Genomic DNA, 20747 nt, shown 5'->3' with positions numbered 1-20747 from the left:
GTATCAGTGATGTATGAGCCTCTCATATGTCAAGAGAACACTGGAACATAGTAGCAAGGCTTGAGTTATGAGCTCACATCCTAAATAGGAGGGCTCTCTGTTGCTTCAGGAAGCAGCAGGAGCTTATGGCCATGTGATATACTAATGGTGAAGGAATCTGGAGGCCAAGGGAAAAGTTTGAGCTGGAGATGGATATTCCATGAGAGTAATTATGAAGTGGGTCCCTCCCACAGTCCACCTAAAAAGCTTACACATGTGTCCATACATCTATTTCTATCTTCTCCCTCTCATGCCATCTCCTTCCTCCCTAGTCCAACACACCAGAGGAGGAAAAGGGGAGGGAAATGGACTTTAATAGCGAGGGCCTCCTTCCCCCGCCCCCAGTGCTGCATGCCCCCTCAGGCCACTGATGAACCCTGAGCTAGGAAGAGGGGGTAGGTGTGATTGAAGTTTTATATTGGACTGGACTAGACTTAATAACTGAAATTTATTTGGAAGCTATGAGATCTGACAAAGATGTTATTAAGATCTAGGAAAGCCAGATTCAACAGAATAATGTCAAAGGCACTGGCTGAGAAGAAATTAGACCCTTGCATGTTTGTATCCATTAGGATAAACTTTCAAAAACCAGTTACAATGGGATTGCTTTTATTATTTGTATTCACTCCCCTGTTTTTCTGTCAGGACTTGGTTCACCTTAGAAAGATAAAGCAACTAGAACCAAGATAGCCAGTGGCCTCAGCTAATGCCATGAAAGTGTCTCACCATCCTCTGAAACTTTTCTCACCAATATAGGCCCAAATTTCTACACTATGTAGGCAAGGCAGATGGAGGACAATGAATTATGGTTTTTCTTCTTTAACATTTTTTTTTCTCTGCCTATTTGTTTGCACCCAACGCATATCTTAACTGGAGCAGTATCTAGGAGAATGTATCTTCATGCTCTCTGTTAGACCATGATCTGCTTCCCCACAACCCCTGATTTACAATGTTGGAATGTTGTAGCACAGCTTCTGAAACTTAAAAAGGCACATAACTCACCTAGGAATTTTGTGAAAATGTAAATTCTGATTTTATATGTCTATGGAAAAACCTGATATCCTGTTTTTCTAACACATTTCCAGGTCTGTGGACCACATCTTGTGTGACAAGGCTCTAGAGTAGAGAATACTCCACCTCATTAAATGAGAGAACCAAAAAAAAAAACCCACACCACACACAAAGCTTTCCAGATCCTCTGAAAAGACATCAGTAACAGCAAACAAGCAGGAATTCTATTTATTCTGCCATTACAACATTGTTCAGACTGTATTCTGTATGCTTTAGGACTAGATTTTTCATATCTACACTGGTCTCTTTTCATGGTAATGTTTATCACCTGATAGCAATCATATTTTTTTTCTAGTACATGAGATATTCTTAGAATATTTAATAAAATTCATTTCTCACCTGAGAAAATCAACTGAAGTCAACATTTAAAAGGTGACCTGTGGTGTCAGGAGGAGTCAATCTACAAATTCGACTTATGAGGGGAAAGAAAATGTGTGGGACCTTAACCACAAAATTCCTAACAATTGAATTCTGTTCAATTCCATGTATGTGCTAGAGTTCAGCTTGTCTTTCATCTTACGTAGAATTATTCTGCTTCATCTTCTTTTTGTGCTCCTCTTGTGTCATTGTTTATATTTAATAAAATCAAGTATCAGGTATTTTTAGGATAGTCATAGATTTGAATACTCTTGTTAGGGGAACCACTGACTGAAACCACCCTGGCCAGGTATGAGTTATCTTAAAACAGGAGGTCCTGGTAAGGAACTTGGAACTAACAAGCTACCACCAACCAGAAGAATTTGGGAAAGGTCAAAAGGAGAGAAGAGATGCCAGTCCATATGCCTACCAACCTCCCAGAATCCTTCTCGCTGGAATCCATCTTGGCTAAGTGATGCACGTGCCACCAGGAAGGACCCTGAGTCAGAATGATTGGCCAGAGACAACCAGGAAACTAACCCCATTACCATAAAGCTGAGACTGCGAGTCACATGGCAGAGCAGTCCTCCTGGCTTCCCTTACCCTACTGCTCTCTGCCCAGGCAGCCCTTCCCAATAAAGTCTCTGTCAGCACATGTGTCTCCTCGGACAATTCATTTCTGAGTGTTAGACCCACTCTAACACTCTAAGAGACCACTCTCGAGCCCTGGAAGAGATGTCCCTTCCTGCAACACTCTGATCTGTGGACAAACTATTTGACCTGATGATGTTCACTTTTGAAACAGGAGGAAAGGGGTCAGGGCACAACCTCTAAAAGAATGACATAGCCATAGTACATAACAAAAATTAGTGAGAACCAACTGGGTCCAAGATGGCAGAAGATTCGACTTCCACTAGACCTTGAGCCTCATTATAAGCTCATTGTGACATATTAGCATGTTAAGTGACATACCCACCAACGCCATGACAGTTCTGAGGCTAACCATAAAAGGTCAGAAAGTGGGAGGTGGCCCAATTTCTGGAAATCCCCACCCCTTCCCCAAAATAACTGGAATAATCCTCCCACTCATTAGCCTATGAAATTACCCAGCCCATAAAAATTAACCACCCCATATTTTGAAGCCTCTTGCCTCTTGCCTTCCAAGATGGCCCACACTGTCTATGGAGTGTGTTTCTTTCTAAATAAATCCGATTCTTACCTATCACTGCATCTCCGAATCCTTTCGCGACAAAGAAAGAACCTCAAATTCACCAGGAACACTTTCAATGAGCGTAGAGCCCAGCAATCTATTTTAACAAACACCCCAGTTGATTTTGACACACAAAAATGTGAGAATAATGGCTATAAACCTGTGGCTTTCAAACCAGGCTCTCAAGCCTATCTCCTCCACCACCCCAGTCCCCAACGAGTCCCTGATTCTGACTGAACTGTTCCAGAAGTGGGCCCAGCCACCTGCATTTTTTCAAACCTCCCAGATGAGTCTAGTGCTCTAATATCCAAATAAGGTTGGAAATCACTGCTCTAAGGTGTGTGTGCTGTTCGGTACTGAATCATATATGGACAGATGTACAGTTGAGGACAGAGCTGAGATTTGAACCCACATGCTTGGATTCCAGGATGCAGCACTATGCTGACATTTTGGTTCCCAATTCCTCTGTTCCAATTCCATGTAATTATCTCCATTCCCAGTCAAACTTCAACTTTATGACTATCTGTGATTTCTCTAAGTTTGCTTCTATAATATTTTTCATCATGGCTCCTTCATGCTGGGATTGATCTCTCTCAATCCTCATTTCTTAGGTCACATGGACATTGAAACCCTCCCTTCCTCATACCCCTTTGCTCTCTGCCTCACACACAATAGCTCAATCATTTGGAGATCAAATTCTTTGTTAATACTTGAAATTCCAGGCTGTTAAACCTGAAAGGATCTCTGGGATCAGCAGGTCCAGCTCATTAGTATAATTACTCTAGATTTTCCAGATGAGATCTTCTCAATTATATACATTTCCTGCAAAGGATATGAAGGTAGTGCAAGCAAGTCCTCTGACACAACATGCCAAAGGAAGTTTTGTTCTTTGGAACAAAGAGAGTTGGAATTGCCAAAGTCATCTGTATAAATCTTTATTTTCCTTTTACTGTGGTGCTATGACCCATATGCTCTAAAATCCAAATACAGGACTCATGTGGAGAAGAATCTCAGCCCTTGCTTCAGGGTAAAGAAATAAGCAGAAAGGGGCTGGGAGGGGATTAGTGAGGGATACAAAATCCCAAGCCTATTTAATGGTCTGTGCCTTGTCTCAAAGCACCAAATCACACTGGTGCTTCAAGTTGGAATATATAGATGAAAAAATAGCATTAAAAATATTGGGTATCTTGAAAGTGGAGAGTATTATCTTCAACTACTAGACCATTTTTACGAGCCTAAATATGAATGGGGAATGCTCTCCTACGGTTAAATTATGTGGCATATGTTAAATATGAATAACTCATGAAAATGAAAATTAAAGCCTATTATGAACTAATAATCTAGGGTTCTAGTGCTGCCTGATAATAACAGTTCTCTGCCTCAGATTTCTCATCTGTAAACTAAAAATAAAGCACTTTCCCTAAGAACCTCATTACATTATCCCAAATATAACATAACCAAGCATGTGTGAAAGGAATTTGGAAAACAAAGATAAGAAGAATTATCTTTACTATTAGCATCCTATAGCCAAGTAATATATTCTTTCCCAGTAACTAGTAGGTTTAGCTTCTGTGGGCAAAAGTGGCAAGTGCTCTGGGTCACTGTTTTGAGAGCAGAACCATGATATAAGGCCCTTAAAGGAGTATCTTTAAAAAAAAAAAAAAAAAGACAGCTGCAGCAGCTGTCAAATTCTATCAACTACTGAATGTTCAAATGATCAAATCCCACAAAGATAGACAGCTTGACAGGAATGCTCTAGTAACTTTTTCTAACAGAAAAATTCCTTTAAAGTTTTTACTCACGCTGCGGATCGTAAGCAGTTTTGGTCGTTGATCCTTTTTGAAAATGAAACTGGATAAAATCCTTACCAGGAGAAAGGTGACCTCAAATCATCTCATGAGTCTTACCACAGTGAGGGCTGAAATAGGCACATTTGGCTTTTCTGACCATATATACACTCTTGGAAAATTTACGAGAAAGCCCAAGGGTATTACTACCAGGCAAATTTCATGAGTATAAGCAGTTTCTGTTTTAACTTGAGAGGTAGATGGGAAAGTAAAAAGAATTGCAATCCAGAGAATACACCCAGTGCCCTAGGGATGGTTTTTAATACTAATAATTGGTAGTAAATACTTTTGCCATATTGCCAAATGAGGCTTGTCTAACTATTGTATATTTTTTATAATCTGTATATTGCTACATATAAGAAAACACTGACCTAGAATTAACACTTAACAAAAAAGCAATACTTGGTGAAAAATAATCCAATACTGAAAATAATGAACAATAGTTGAAAGGCACTATTTATAGGAAGACTCTGTGTATATGGATTCATCTCTGGTTTTCATAGGCACACCTTGCTTGTAACTTCCTTTAAGCTACATTTGTCTAATCATCCCAGTCCAGATTCCCCATAGAAATATAAAAGTCCAAAACGTAATAGGCTTCCTTCTGTTTCTTACACATTGAGTCATAGAACATTTAGAACCAGAGGAGACTTGTGAAAGAGCTAATTCTGGACATCTATGCTCACCTCCCTCTAGCTGAGCTCACGGCAGTCATCACTGACCCACCATGGCCCCTTCTTTGATTAACAGTGACATAAACTAAGAGATCTTCTCATAATAGTCCATTGAATATACATGTCAGGGGGCTTCCCTGGTGGCTCAGCGGTTGAGAGTCCGCCTGACGATGCAGGGGACACAGGTTCGTGCCCCAGTCCAGGAAGATCCCACATGCCACGGAGCAGCTGGGCCCATGAGCCATGGCCGCTGAGCCTGCACGTCTGGAGCCTGTACTCCACAATGGGAGAGGCCACAACAGTGAGAGGCCCGCGTAACAAAAAAAACAAAACAAAACATGTCAGGGTGCCAGCAGGAAACAGTTGGTACAACCAAATTAACATAATTCAAAGAGAGTTTAGTAAAGAGACTATTTATCAAGGGAAAATCCTCAGCTTGTAAGGTAGGTAGGGACTATGTGGGTGAGGGATAAAGGGGGACAGCAGGGAGGGTCACACAAGGATAATATGCCCAAGGGCAGTTATGACCTTTGGTTGAGGGACAAAGTCAGCCCAAGGTGAGCTCACAGAAAAACATCCAAGCTCACTGTTATCCCTCCCTCCAGCCTCCTGCTGGGGCTCAGCATTTACCAAACCCAACAGGAAACCAGAAGACTAGGAAGCCTTCTGATATAGTCCCTAAAAGTCAGCCCCCTGGGACAGAGAGCAGGTTAGAGAAGGGTAGGTAGGACATCCAGAGAGGCAAAAGGCAGTTATCCAGCGTGATTTGCTGAGGTGATTTGCTCTAGACCACATAGCTATTAAGTAACAGAAAAGGGATAAAAAACACAAGCTTTCTTGGTCTTATTCTCAAGCCTTTCCTTTGCACACCATGGTGTGTGTGCGTGTGTATGTGTTCACTTGGGGGCATGCACACAGGTGAGTATTCACATGTGCACCGTGAAGATAGGGAATCGGCCACTGAGCAGATTCATCTGGCACTCTGGGACTGGTTGAGTCAAAATGGTTCTTCAGCTCTGTGACCAGCCCAGGCCCTGAAGGTCAAGCACTCTGTGACGTTCTAGATCCAACCAACCTGATCACAAGTGTTGCAGTTTAAACGAGATGGCCTTTAGGACCCTTCCAAGGCAGTGTTGCAATGGACTCTAAGGATTGTTTCTTTCCTTCTACTGGGTAAAACATAAAGCTGCTTTCCAGATTTACGTGAGCCCAACTTAGCTTACCTTTCTGACCCATGGCATTACTGAAAATGTCAACCTGTCTTCAACCCAGTGTTATTCTGGAAAGTCCTGCACCCATAATTAACTCAGTGTCATGTCCCAACCTCCTGTGCATTTGGTGAAAGTAAACGAAGAGGATTTATTGAGCAACTGGGCCATTCAAGTTTGTTTAAAATGCCACAGTACCTCAGCTACTACTGTTAGCTAGAAAGCCTCCCTCTTCTTTCTCTTAAGCTCATAGCATGAAAATATGTTTTTTGAAAGCACAGATTTGGGTTGGGACAACTCTTTGTGTACTAAATCTTACAACAGGACCATATTTCTAGACATTCAATAAAAAACATTTTTGGCATGATATTGATATAGAATGTTTTGCAAAAAGCTTCAGTTTCCCACTCCAATTTTGTACTGCATAGACAGGATATTAAATTTCCACCTGGATTACTACATGTTCACTTCCTTTGGTGTGAAGAAATCAAATCAGAATTAAAGCAATCAACCAGGAAACAAACAAGTCCTGATTTTCACATTCAATTCACATTAGTGATTGACTCTCTACTGTCATCTAAGTCACAAACCAAGACTATTTGCTGAAGAAATTCAGCAACAGGTAACACACAAATAATTAGCCTGAAATATTGACCTGCTTTAAGCTACTCTGTCATCAAAAGCATTGGAATTGTTATTAGTAAATATGAATAATATGGGTAAATATTCATGATTTTTTAAATGATATGAATTATGTGAAAGACTTTTCACTAAGAATAATAATAGTTTCTAGATCAAAGTCACTAAAAGAAATTCTGGTTTGGCATTAACAACAGAAAGAAGGTCACAAAAAGAAAGAACCAGTAATATAATCATATCGACACACTCATGTTGGCATATCACCCTCACCCTTACAAAATTCTTTCATACCCAGGTGAACCTCTGGTAACAGTTGAGCCTTAGTGGTTTGAACAGGTAAAAGATAATGAAGTAAAGAAAGAGATAAGAGGGGGGATACAAAAGGAAATACATTATCAGTTACTTCACCATTCAGGCCCCATATTCATCTTATCATATTTATTTATCCTACAAGCAACCTTTCCAGTTACCCAACTAGTCAGTGACAGAGCCAGAAACAAACCCAGGTTTTCTGATTCCTCTGGTGCCATTTCCACCATATTTCTTTTGATGATTCTCCTCTATTTGCATTGACTTCATAGCCCCACCTTTCTAGGCAGAGTACTTCAAATAAATGGACATGTATTTTAGTTAAACCAAAATAAGCTGTGTTAGAAATCAAAAGCAATTAAGAATCATATGCCACCTCTTCATCTGAGGTAATCTTACCCCAACAATTTTAGGCTCAGCTAATAAAGTAATGATGCCTCTAGGTTATAATCTCCCAGGTGGCAGCTTATTTTAATGTACAAATTTAATGTACAAATTTTAATGTACAAATCATTTTTTGATAGAAATAACTTCTCTTTGAGAATCTCAAATTGTGTACAAAGTCACATTCAAATACCATAAAGATGATGGATCCTGAAGCCAGACAAACAAACATAATCAGCGAGTGGGCAAATAAAAATGTAATTGAAAATTAACAATGACAACAGACATAGCTAGTCTATTTCTTTTAGGGCACTGTTTCCAACTATATGTGGTTTTTCTCCCATCCCACTACCAATTTGCTAATTCAGGTCCATGCTGTCTCAATATCTAGAAATGCTATTCTTGAGTTTGCCATATAATTTCTGCTCCTCCAATCTGTCCTCAATATAAACTAAAAGCAGGGAGTGGAGATAGTTTCAGTAAATGAACTAACAATTATTAAGCCCAAACTAAGTAAGTACTAACTCCATAGACACACAGACATATACACACAGAAACATACACTGGATTAGTCAAGGTTCTCCAGAGAAACAGAACCAATAGGATAGTACAAAGAACTCTGCATATGTAGTTCCTCATTTAAATTTATACACTTTGAGGTGAGTAACAATCTCTCCATTTTGGGTGAAGAAACTAGGGCTCAAAGAGGTTCAACAACTTTCCCAAGATCAGGCAGCTAGTAAATCAGAGAACCCAAAATATCAACCCACAATATTTTCCATATCTAATCTAATCCATATCTAAACCACATTCCACGCCTACATTGTGTGGTCATATACATTTTAGTAGCACAGGTGGCAAAAGTAACTCCCTTGGGATCTATGGCAAACCCAATCCCTTTGGCAAGTGATCATTAGGTTCATGATCCTTTTCCTGCCTTGCACCTGCTACTTCCTCTATTGGAAACTGCTGCCAGTCTTGTGAAACTGAGCTTTGGTCATGTTTCATCTCTTATAGGAAGCCTTCCTCATGTCACAGCTTGATTTCAGCACCCTTCTTCTGCTTTGCTATGCCCATAAGCATACCTCTATTACAGCATATGTCACACTGTAATCCAATCTACCATTCGTCTGTCCCCACAAAAGACAGTGAGCTTGAAAAATAGGTCTGTGTTTTGTTTATCATTATCCAACACCACACTCACTTTCCCACTGTAGGCTTTTAGCCTAAAGCAGGCAGAGCTGGAGCAAAGAAACGAAATAGCATTAAATCAAGTTTAAAGTTTTAATCATGTCTTAGACTGGAAATTCGACTGAATTGAGACAGAGTTTGTGACTTAGGTTAGAGAATGTCAATTACTCAAGAGTGAAGAGAATATCTATAGGACTTGATGGGTTCTTATCCAGTGGCTGAGAAAGTTTTAAAAACGGAGGGAAGAAAAATATAATGTTGCACTTTAGTTCCAACAGGCTTATTCAACAAACTGGTCACTTTGTATCCCCAGTGCCTAGGACTCTGAAGAAATAAAGAATGATTTTCCTTGCTCTAACTATGAAAACTCCCCTAGCAATTTCCTCGGAATTCAGGACATCACTTGTCCTTCTGAGCAAACTTTCCAGATACCAGAGCCCTCATCTTTAGAGATCCAAGAAGTGGGAAGAAGTAACTCTGCCTTGAGAAATTTTGGTCATAGTATCTAACATTTATTATACATTTACTGTTCTAAGAAGGGATGTGGAGTCCTGCTACATATATTTTATCATTTAACTCTCATAACAGTCTTAAGATATAGGTATCATTATTGATCTTCCCACGTTATGGACATGGAACCTGAGACAAGGGAAGTTAAGTGACTTGCCTGAGATCACACTGCAAGTTGGTGGAGGATTCCAACCCAGACTATCTGTCTCCATAGCCCCTAGTCTTAACCAGTACCCAAGATTGTCACCCATTTGGAGGTGGCTTCAAGGAGAATGCAGGAAGAAGGAATAGAGGAATTCCAAGCAGGGGGAGTTGCAGATACAAAGGAGTGAAAAGGAGCCTGGCATATTGGGGGAATGGTTAAGAATTCCCAAGAGCAGGGCTTTGGGAAGAGTGAGTGGTTGTCACAGGAGAGGTGTGTTGGGACCTGGCTATGAGGGGCCTTTGTGGCATGATGAGGAGTTTGAGCATCACCAGTGGTCTGCAGACTGGGGAACTGTTCTGGCAGCAGTAATGGCAGATGGAGAGAGATTCAGAAGGACTGGAGAAGCACAGACCTGTTGGACTCTGTTGATAAGAGTCTGAACTAAGGCAGGGGGAAGGGAGGCAGAGGACAGAGCTTGCATTCAAAAGACAGTTCTGAGGTAGAAGCAACAGGAGTCAATGGACAATCAAATATGAGGAGTAAATGGAAAGGAGGGGAAAAGGGTGAATCTGGGGCTTATTGTGGGAGACTGGCTGGATGGTGATGGCACTGAGGCGCAGGTTTGCAAGGGGAAGTGATGCGTACCGGTTGGGGTGCGCTGAGTCTGAGGAACCAGAGTATCCACGTAAGATGTCTAGAGGCAGCTGCCTGTGCAGAGCTCAGGTCTTTCATAGAATGTTATCTGGTAAACTTTTGTTAAAAGTTTCTCTTCTAGTCCACGTTTATACACTGACATCTGGGCTGAAGCTCTGGAAGTGAGTGAAATCATCAGGAAAGGGTATAGAGGGAATGAAAAACAAAAGGGGGGGGGAGGACATTTTCCCCTTATTTTCAATGTCTAGGTTGTACTCAGGTTCTTTTGATTCAAATGCCTTTTTATTAGATTTCCAATTCTATGAAATCTGACTGGGTAATAAGATTTTATTCTCTAATTACTCTTTATTCTTTCTTTACATTTTATTTCTATGCTTCTCAGTGGATTCTTTTCTATATCAAATACTAGCTCTATAGACACACACACTGTATTAGTCAGGGTTCTCCAGAGAAACAGAACCAATAGGATATAACAGATATGTAAAAAAAGATTTATTATGAGGAACTGGCTCAAATGATTATAAAGACTGAGAAGATCTGCCATCGGCAAGTTGGAGACCCAAGAAAGTCAATGGTATAATTCATTCTGAGTCTAAAGACCTGAGAGTGAGGGGGCTGATGGTGTAAGTCCTGGTCTGAGTCCAAAAGCCCAAGAACCAGGAGCGCTGATGTCAGAGGGCAGAAGATGGATGTCTCAGCTCAAGCAGAGAGAGTGAAACTACCCTTCCTCTGCCTTTTTGTTCTATTCAGGCTCTCAACAGATTAGATGATGCCCACCTACATGGAGGAGGGCAATCTTTACTCAGTCTACTAATTCAAATGTTAATCTGTTCTGGAGGCACCCTCACTGACACACCAGAAACACTGTTTTACCTGCTATCTGGCATCCCTTATCCCAGTCAAGTTGACACATAAAATTAACTATCACAAGCCCACCAGCTGTCAACTTGGCAACTATATGCATCTCCTTAAACCATACTTAATCTCCAGATAAAAACAATAACAAGGTCATAATTCCATCTAACATGATACAACTATCCTACATACAACTGAAAACGCACTAATACCTTTCCCAGAAAAAGAGGTAAAGTCCTTGAGTGATGTTTACTCTTCTCCCGACATCCAATAATTTAAATACTATGACGTAAAATCAACAAGATTTAAATACTGATATCAAGTCAATATATCTTACCTTACATGATAAGGGAATAATATAGGAAAGAAAAAAGATATTATACACATACACAAACGTATCCATAAGAAATACGGAGGAAATACTCATAACAATTACAGTCCTCATTTTTGTAACCGGTCATGTGGTTGTAGCTGATATTTATAGCTACCTTCTTCTACCAGACATCCTGTATTCTCTTCACCTTCGCCAAGCATCTCAGCTGGTCATGGCTCATTACCTGGCAGGGTGATCATTCATTCCTGAAGGGTCTAGGCCATTAGTCCTACTTGGATGGGGTTGCTGTAGTTGACCATATTTACAGGGCATGGTAATACTAAGAGACAATCTAAGGGATCTCCTTTATTCCAGACATACTCTTCCTTACCTCCATTGTAGAAAAGCAGTCCAAGTTCTCCTTGATAATCAGGACCAATCACTCCAGCCAGCACAAGAACTCCCTGTTTTGCCTGTTGAGTCAGAGGCATGAGGACTTCACAGTGGACGTGTCTTAACTTCCAGTTTAATGGAAACATTGTGTCTTCTGGTAGAAGCATTCCCCCCTCTGGAATTAAGACCTCTAGGCCAGCAAAACATAAAGTTACAGGAACAGATAGCAAACATTTTGCTAGTGGGTTACTACAGGTAATGGTGAGTAGTGCCACTCCCATTCTACCCCTTGATAGCTGAGTCCATGGACCCTGACTATGGAAAAAACAGCATCATATATTGTATGCTGATTTCAGAGCATATACAGCCCTCAAGAGAACCTTGCCTCAGCTCTGCAAGGAACTGCCACCTAACTGGTGTGGTAACTTAGTTTTCAAATGGCATCCTACCACTCTATCAAGCCAGCTGCTTCAGGATAGTCAACATGGGAAGACCAGTAAATTCCATGAGCATGGCCCCATTGCCATACTCATTTTTCTTTGAGATGAGTTCCTTGATCAGAAGCAATGCTGTATGCAAATCTGTATGCAGAGTGTCTATCCCAGTAAGAACAAAGCACTGACCTTTCCTGACGAAAGTGGTCCCATGTAATCAACCTGCAACCAGGTACCTGACTGATTACCCCAGGGAATGATGCCATATCAGGAACTCAAAGTTGGTGTCTCCTACTGGCAGATTGGGCATTCAGCAGTGACCACAGCCAAGTTGGCAGTGGTCAGTGGAAGTCCATGTTGCTGAGCCCATGCATAACTTCCATCCCTGCCATCATGGCCACTTTGTTCATAAGCCCACTGGGCAATAACAAGGGTACCTGGGGAAAGATGCTGGCTAGCATACACAGAACAGGTTGCCCTATCCACTTGATTATTAAAATTTTCCTCTGCTGAAGTCCCCCTTTGGTGAGCATTCATATGGGACCACACACATGCATAAATTTCCTTTAATTTTCTTTCTAAAGTATACGTGGCTCCATGATGTCTGGGGAACATGCCTGATTTGAAAAGGCACCAGGTCTTACCTTACAAGTATTTTCATCTCAGCAGCTCACATTATTATCATTAAGCTGTATTTATTAAGCATTAGATCACAGACAGCATTTTTGTAAATCCACTTGTAGTAGCCAGATATAGGATAGATATAATAGCCATATTATAGGATATAAATTCCAGCCGAGAAATTCAGAGCAGCTGGAATTTTCTTTGTCTTAGGCAGAGATATTATCTCAGGCTATACCGAGTCCCACTGGCTTAGTAAACAAAATAGGAAATGCATTATTTATATTGGTCTTCATTAATAATTAATAAAATAACAGGTGTGTGATGTTCCCCCACTTCCCAACTCACATCAGTGACAGTGGTACATGATTTCCTTCTCCCAAAAGATTACAATTAAATGAATGTTGCTGACCGTATGTTGTTAATTAATTTGCGTGACCTTCTCACACTGAAGCTGGAAAATAATGAGGTAATTTTCAAGTAGATAAATATGCTATGGTTTGTGAACTTTTTGTTCTTAGGTGTTGAAATTGCAGCAGACTCATTATTTAACTTCCTACAGACATCTAAAGAAATGATTATTATTAAATTATAAAGTTCCAGGAAAGAAAATGAGCAGAAGAGTATCCTTACAGCAGTGTGGGATTTGGCTTTCAAGTCCAATTTTTCTTTTGATCACTTTACCTACCATCCACTCAGACTCTTCTTTTTCACCAACACCACAATCTTTTTCTCACCCTTTTACGTAAACATCTCATTTGGTAATTAACAAATAGTTAAGAAGCGCTGATTATACTTTACTGGACAATTAATAATAGTAATATTAGGGCTTCCCTGGTGGCGCAGTGGTTGAGAGTCCACCTGCCGATGCAGGGGACACAGGTTCGTGCCCCGGTCCGGGAGGGTCCCACGTGCCGTGGAGCAGCTGGGCCCGTGGGCCATGGCCGCTGAGCCTGCGCGCCCAGAGCCTGTGCTCCACAATGGGAGAGACCCGGGTACCACCAAAAAAAAAATAATAATAATAATAATAGTAATAGTAAAATAATAATAATTTATCATATTTATAAAAGCTCCCTTAGAACTTTTTAAATGCTATCAAAAATATGATTTTATTTTCATGGTATATGCTAACCTCTGTAGAGATACAAAGATGATTGAGATCCTGCATTCAGTGTGGTAAAGTCTAATGGTAAAAAAATAAAATATGTAGCACAAATGATCAAACTATGCATCAGAAAATAAAAGGCCATGCTCTTCTCCACTCAGAGCTCCTTGAAGGCAGGGTCTCATTTCCTTCCTCTTGATTGCCAATATCTAGCTCAATAGTTGGTACAGTGCTTGTTGACTGAGTGAAGAGCCCTAAGAAAAGTGTCATTCTTTCTATGCTGTGTGTCACTAACTGTGCTGAAAACCCAAGACAGGGCAATAAAGACAACAGACCAGGTTCCCGCCCTCATGGCACTGATATTCTAATGAGAGAAACAGCCACTAATATGGAAGCAAACAAATAAAAAACTGTAACAGATTTGGTAAATTCCATGAAAAAAGTAACAGATAAACGGAATAGGAAATGATGGGAGGTAAGCAGAAGAGGAGGGTGACTTTAGACCAGGAGGTCAGAAGATGCTCTGACCTGAGAAAATGATGTTTAAGGTGAACTAAAAGGAGCCAACGGGAAGAAGCAGGTAAGGAGCATCCAAGGCAGAGGCAACAATAAATTGCAAAGGCTTGAAGGTGGGAAAAGCACAGAGAAGGAATTGTAGGAGGACGAGAGCAAAGCAAAGAGACCCGGTGGAACCCCAGTAAGAGGGGAAGATACCTTGGTCTAGGAAGGTGACAGTGGAGATGGAAAAACACAGGTAGGCTTGAGATGGATCTGGAGACATGGCTTCCCTGCTCTTGATTCTCTTATAAAATAATCTCAATTGCTTTTTATCGTCTAAGAATTCTTTACATGTTTTGATTTTCTAATGCACTTATGGATTTTTTTCAATCTTTGGGGGAAAAAAAATGGAAAATGACAAGTCTTTCTGATATTTCAAAGAACGTTGAGTAGAAGGAATTATAGCCCTTTACCTCATGCACATAAAACACTTTAAAGTAAGTAAAGTTTGAGTTTACAGTATTCTTATTTTCCCAGTCTTATCCTCTTTTTTTTTTTCTTAATGAGTATCTTAGCTTGGGTTCCCTAGAAAACAGAGCGGGACACAAAGACAAATTTCTTTTCAGGGACTGCGATCCAGGTAGCAGGAGTTAGGGGCAGTGAATGAAGTGGAAGAGCTGGGAGAACCAACAGAAAGAGGCATGATGGAGATGGCTAGCCCCTCCCACCCACCCCATCACTGTAGCTTCAGGAGAGAAATCCTGGGAAAAAAGTGTTCAGATGGGGGCAGATGTACATTAAAGCGTTCACTTGTCAATTACTGCTGTCAAAGATCTCTCAACAGATACAGTTAATTTCATTATCACAATAACTATGGGTGTGTTAGAGGTTGGACAAGTGGAATACCTCCAGGACTCCATTCCATAAGGGTTGCTAAAATATCATGAGAATCATTTTAACTTTTAAATGATTTACACATCAAAACAACTTTTAACATGATAGAAAGATGTAAATGGGCCCCTCTCCTATGCAGGCCATGTAAGAAATTGCTTATTTTGCCTTTTACTATGGTCATCTGCTCATAGTAGATTTGTCAGTTTTTATTTCCCATTGCCTTCTAAGGAATGCAAATTTTGGTATCTGGAGGAACTTCTATTTGTTAAACAGGAGTAAAACTTTGTTCCTCATATAATGGCCTTTGATGTTACTGTAGGCAGTTTTAACTAGTGAGTGGGAGTGTCAAAGTTTGAATTTAAAACTGTTACAGCACTGAATTGTTCTGCCTAAGAAAGGAAAAATTGAGAATCCCAGATACAGATCTAGAAAATCTAAGGCAGGAGCAAGAAGGCAGAGTGTGGATGGGAAAAGAGAGGGAGGAAACCTGGTAGCTGTGAGGATGAGAAGAGGAATTTGGAAAACCAGGTAGGGCTCACTGAGCTTGGTGTGCAAACTGTGAAACAGCGGGCACAGTGCAATACCAACCCTCTCCTTGCCACTGCACTTCACCTCAGTAAATACTTTATCATTCCCTAATGTTCTCATTGATGTGAAATTTTGTTTGGGAGAAAATAAAATAGGAAAAGAGGATGAAAGGAAGGAAGGAAGGAAGGAAGGGAGGGAGGGAGGGAGGGAGGGAGGAAGAATTTTTACTATTAATAAACCAGTTTCCCCTCTAAATAAATATTGAACGTGAACACATACTTAATAAATATTGGTTGAAGTGGTGCATTTTTCTTTAATTCTATAGGCCACCACATGAATTTTTCTACACCTGACTAAAGTCTATTTCTACAATCCAAAGTAAATAAGTTTTCCAGCTACATGAGTCAGGACATAACTAATGATGCAGTCTCAACTATAGAAGCCAGTATTAATTCTTCAATATTTAAACGCCTTCTCTGTAAAGCCTGTCATTATCATGGAGAGATGCAAAGGTGGAATGAGACATAACACTACTTTAAAGGCTTGGAGAATGGTTTTTCTTCGTTTTTTTTTTTTTGTTTTTTTTTTTAAGTTAAGGGCTTTCCCTGACCTTTCTAGCACTCCAGTCTGTCAATGACAAGAAGTGGGCAAACTATGGAGAACAGTATGGAGGTTCCTTCAAAAGCTAAAAATAGAACTACCATACGACCCAGCAATCCCACTACTGGGCATATACCCTGAGAAAACCATAATTCAAAAAGAATCATGTACCATAATGTTCACTGCAGCTCTATTTACAATAGCCAGGACATGGAAGCAACCTAAGTGTCCATCATCAGATGAATGGATAAAGAAGATGTGGCACATATATACAATGGAATATTACTCAGAAATAAAAAGAAACAAAATTGAGTTATTTGTAGTGAGGTGGATGGACCTAGAGTCTGTCATACAGAGTGAAGTAAGTCAGAAAGAGAAAAATAAATACTGTATGCTAACACATACAAATGGAATCTAAAAAAAAAAAATGGTCATGAAGAACCTAGGGGCAAGATGGGAATAAAGACACAGACCTACAAGAGAATGGACTTGAGGACATGAGGAAGGGGAAGGGTAAGCTGGGACAAAGTGAGAGAGTGGTAGTGTATATATGAACATATATACATTACCAAATGTAAAATAGATAGCTAGTGGGAAGCAGTCACATAGCACAGGGAGATCAGCTCCATGCTTTGTGACCAGCTAGAAGGGTGGGATAGGGAGGGTGGGAGGGAGGGAGAGGCAAGAGGGAAGAGATATGGGGATATATGTATATGTATAACTGATTCACGTTGCTATAAAGCAGAAACTAACACACCACTGTAAAGCAATTATACTCCAATAAAAATGCTTAAAAAAAAAAACAAAATAAGGGGACTAGGCAGTTAAAAAAAAAAGAATTGGGCAACTATCCCTCTGAAAAATTAATAAGACAAGATAATGCTAAGTTTTTAAGACCTAATGATATGATTTGATCTGTTAAAAAAGAAATATACCATTCCTCCCACATTCTGGTTATTTGTCAAGGCATTATGCTTCATAATATGGTCTCCTTGGTGCAGGTGGGCATATTTTCATTGGGCAGGCCATGGGATGAACATCAGCTAGCCTATTCCATTCACACCAAAGAGAAATGTGCTTTGGACAAAGCATTTCAATTGCAGATTAAAGTACACAACAACATTTTCTGCATTAATATCTATTTCTATTCTGTATACTTCCTTTCCATTCAAATTACTGTGACAGCTTATTTACAAAATTGGCCACAATTATTCCCTTCTCTATATCCATACCCATTTGTAATGTGACCTCCCAGCTGGGCTGGACTTGTGACTTAGTTTTATCAATATAATACAGCTGAAGTGATGTTGTGCCCGTTCTAAGACCAAGCCACAAGAGAACCTGTGTGCTTCGTGTATTAGTTTGCTAGGGCTGCAATAACAAAATACCACAGACTAGGTGGCTTAAATGACAGAAATTTATTTTCTCACAGTTCTGGAGGCTGGAAGTCCAGGATTAAGGTATTGGCAGGTTTGGTTCTTTCTGAGACCTCTTTCCTGGCATGCTGGTCACCCTCTTGCTGTGTCCTCACATAGCCTTTCCTCTATGCATGGGTACCCCTAGTATCTCTCTGTGTGTCCAAATTTCTTCTTAAAAAAGCATCAGTCAGATTAGATTAGAGCCCACCCTAATGGCATCATTTAACTTAATCGCTTCATTAAAGGTCCTATCTCCAAATACAGTCACCGTCTAATGGGGGGTTGAATCTTCAACATATGGATTTTGAGGGAACACAATTCAGCACAAAATGCTTCCCTCATTCTCTCGAGACCCCACCGCCACCATTTGAACAAGCCCAGAGAAACTTCCTAGATGGCCAGCTAACCTCCAGAAGCAAAGCTGCCCACCTGACGTGCATTCCACCACAAAAGCATGAGAAAATTTTTCTAGGCACTTTCACCATAAACATCTTTAGCGACATCTTTGCCACAAGCATTTGTGCCCAAAGCTAATTGGCCTTAAGGCAATTATTCCATGAAAAGTAAAATAAATGGTTGGCAATTTTTGATTAGAAAGTTTGTTTTCATCTGGTTGAATACATTAGCATTTCTTCTGGTTAGCAACGTTATTGGGTTTTTTTGAGTTGACAGATGATGATGATGATTTGTCCCAAGAGTGGGTTTCTTATTTTGAAACACACGACATTGGAAGAGAAAGAGGCCTCAAAAGCCTCAAAGGCACAGAGTTGAACCCACGTTTCCCATAGAACTTTGAAACATCTTTCAACCAGCATGTGAAATAATGCTAACAAACAACAGTGCAGAGGCTTTCCCAACACAATACAAAGCTCAGTTACAAATATGCATCCTAGTGTTTGAAAACTGCTACCTTTATTAATAAAGGAAGAAATTTTAGCAAAAAAGAAAAAGTGTGGCACCAAACAGGGAGACAAATTAACAATCAATCAATCAATGTATAAAATATCATCAACGAAAGCCTTGGAAGACAAGTGCTTAGGTACAACCCACAAAATAAAATCAGTTATATGTGCAGTATTGCATGAATCTACACACATTCTAAATGTATTCAAGTATTTTGTATTTTGCAATAAGGTCCTCTTAACTTTGTTACTCATTTCTCATGTTTTAGTATGTCCTTTTTAGTATCCCACTTTTATTTTTCATTATTTTATCCATGATAGCAAACTTGCCTCACAGCCATTTAGCTATGCAGTGAAAATGTTTGGGGCAAAAACATTTGTGGCAAAAATGTTTATGGCAAAAATACTGAATGTGGGGAAATTTGGCTGAGACCAAGAGAACCAGACAGCTGAGCCCAGTCTAACCCATGGGCCTGCATAACTGCAGCTAAATAAGTGGTTGTAATTTCAAGCCACCACATTTAGAGGTGATTTATTACAGAGCAGTAGCTAATCAAGACACTAACTAAACAATTAAAATGTATTGAGAACTTACCTTACTCATAGCTGTATCGTCAGAGTTCTCTGGTGGCAGCTAAAAGAAACCATCTCTGATTAGGTAAACAGGAATTCATTGGAAAGAGAGCATGCTAACAGAAACCGTGGAAAAGCTTGGAAATAGACAGAAACACACGTAGCTCTGACATCCAGGGAGCAAGAACTATTCTATAGCTTTGTCAGAGTGCTGTGCTGCCAGTCAAATTAAAAAAGAAAAAAAATCCATTTAGGACATATGCCACCAACCCAAGATTCAAAGTCCCAGGAGAAAGTATCATTGGCTGAGTCTGGGTCACACGCTGCAAGACTGTCAATCAAGTGCACAGCATACAATAGGCTTATACATCACTGAGTTTACTTAGCCTTAAGAAAGCACACAGAAGCCTTAAGAAGAGGGACAACAACATACTGCAACAAGGTCGTGGAGGCCTTGGACACCCCAGACACATCTTCCAATGTCTCAGTCACTACATGGGATACACTTTAGTCATGAGGGACCAGCACTGACATGACAAGAGTGCGAATCACAAAAACACAAGAAAACTGCAGGGCTTAGGGTCCCTCAGCTTAAATATCTTTCTAGTTACCTGTCACTGGGGAACTAAAGGAGAGGCTGCCTGGCTTCCTGTCTTTTATGAGGCTACAAATCAAAACTTATAGATTATACGATAAATTATCTTGACAACCAAGTATGCAAGAATATTCATGGATCAGTAATCTATTCACAGCAAACCCACAGAGACCGTTGCAATGAAAAAATTTCTTGAGTTGATATCGTAAGAAGGTTGACAGTGTTCTATTTTTCCTCAATTAATTATAATGCTGAAGAAGATTACAGTCTAGCTGTTAACCTATTTCTTCCAAAACCTCCTCTCCTGCTTGGCTAAGACAGGACAGGATAGCTTGCATTTACCCACAGTTGTCTACAAAATAGAGGTGAGATGAGTTCCCAGAAAGAAAGCAGAATGTTATTATCAAGAGAAGAGGAATGGAAGAGGAAACAAGATGGCGGGGAAGAAGGACGTGCTCTCACTCCCTCTTGCGAGAATACCAGGATCACAACTAGCTGCTGGACAATCATTGACAGGAAGACGCTGGAACTAACCAAAAAAGATACCCCACATCCAAAGACAAAGGAGAAGCCACAATGAGATGGTAGGAGGGGCGCAATCACAGTAAAATCAAATCCCATAACTGGTGGGTGGGTGACTCACAGACTGGCGAACACTTGTACCACAGGAGTTCACCCACTGGAGGGAAGGTTCTGAGCCCCACGTCAGGCTTCCCAACCTGGGGGTCTGGCAATGGGAGGAGGAATTCCTAGAGAATCAGACTTTGAAGCGTAATGGGA

At 40.3% G+C, this 20747-nt stretch overlaps 1 long non-coding RNA gene and 1 pseudogene across 2 annotated transcripts in view; both read right to left on the bottom strand.

Annotated features, from left to right (window-relative positions):
- Positions 1-11966, bottom strand: part of LOC109548993 (small ribosomal subunit protein eS12-like) — a 91230-nt pseudogene extending 79264 nt beyond the window's left edge.
- The window catches only part of LOC141278188 (uncharacterized), a 498343-nt gene that overhangs the window by 187486 nt on the left and 290110 nt on the right, over positions 1-20747 (bottom strand). The window lies entirely within an intron of this gene.

Source organism: Tursiops truncatus, chromosome 3 (assembly GCF_011762595.2).
Source record: "Tursiops truncatus isolate mTurTru1 chromosome 3, mTurTru1.mat.Y, whole genome shotgun sequence".
Lineage (NCBI taxonomy): Eukaryota > Metazoa > Chordata > Mammalia > Artiodactyla > Delphinidae > Tursiops > Tursiops truncatus.
Note: the sequence above shows the minus strand (reverse complement) of the source record. Positions and strands in the feature narration are given on the sequence as shown.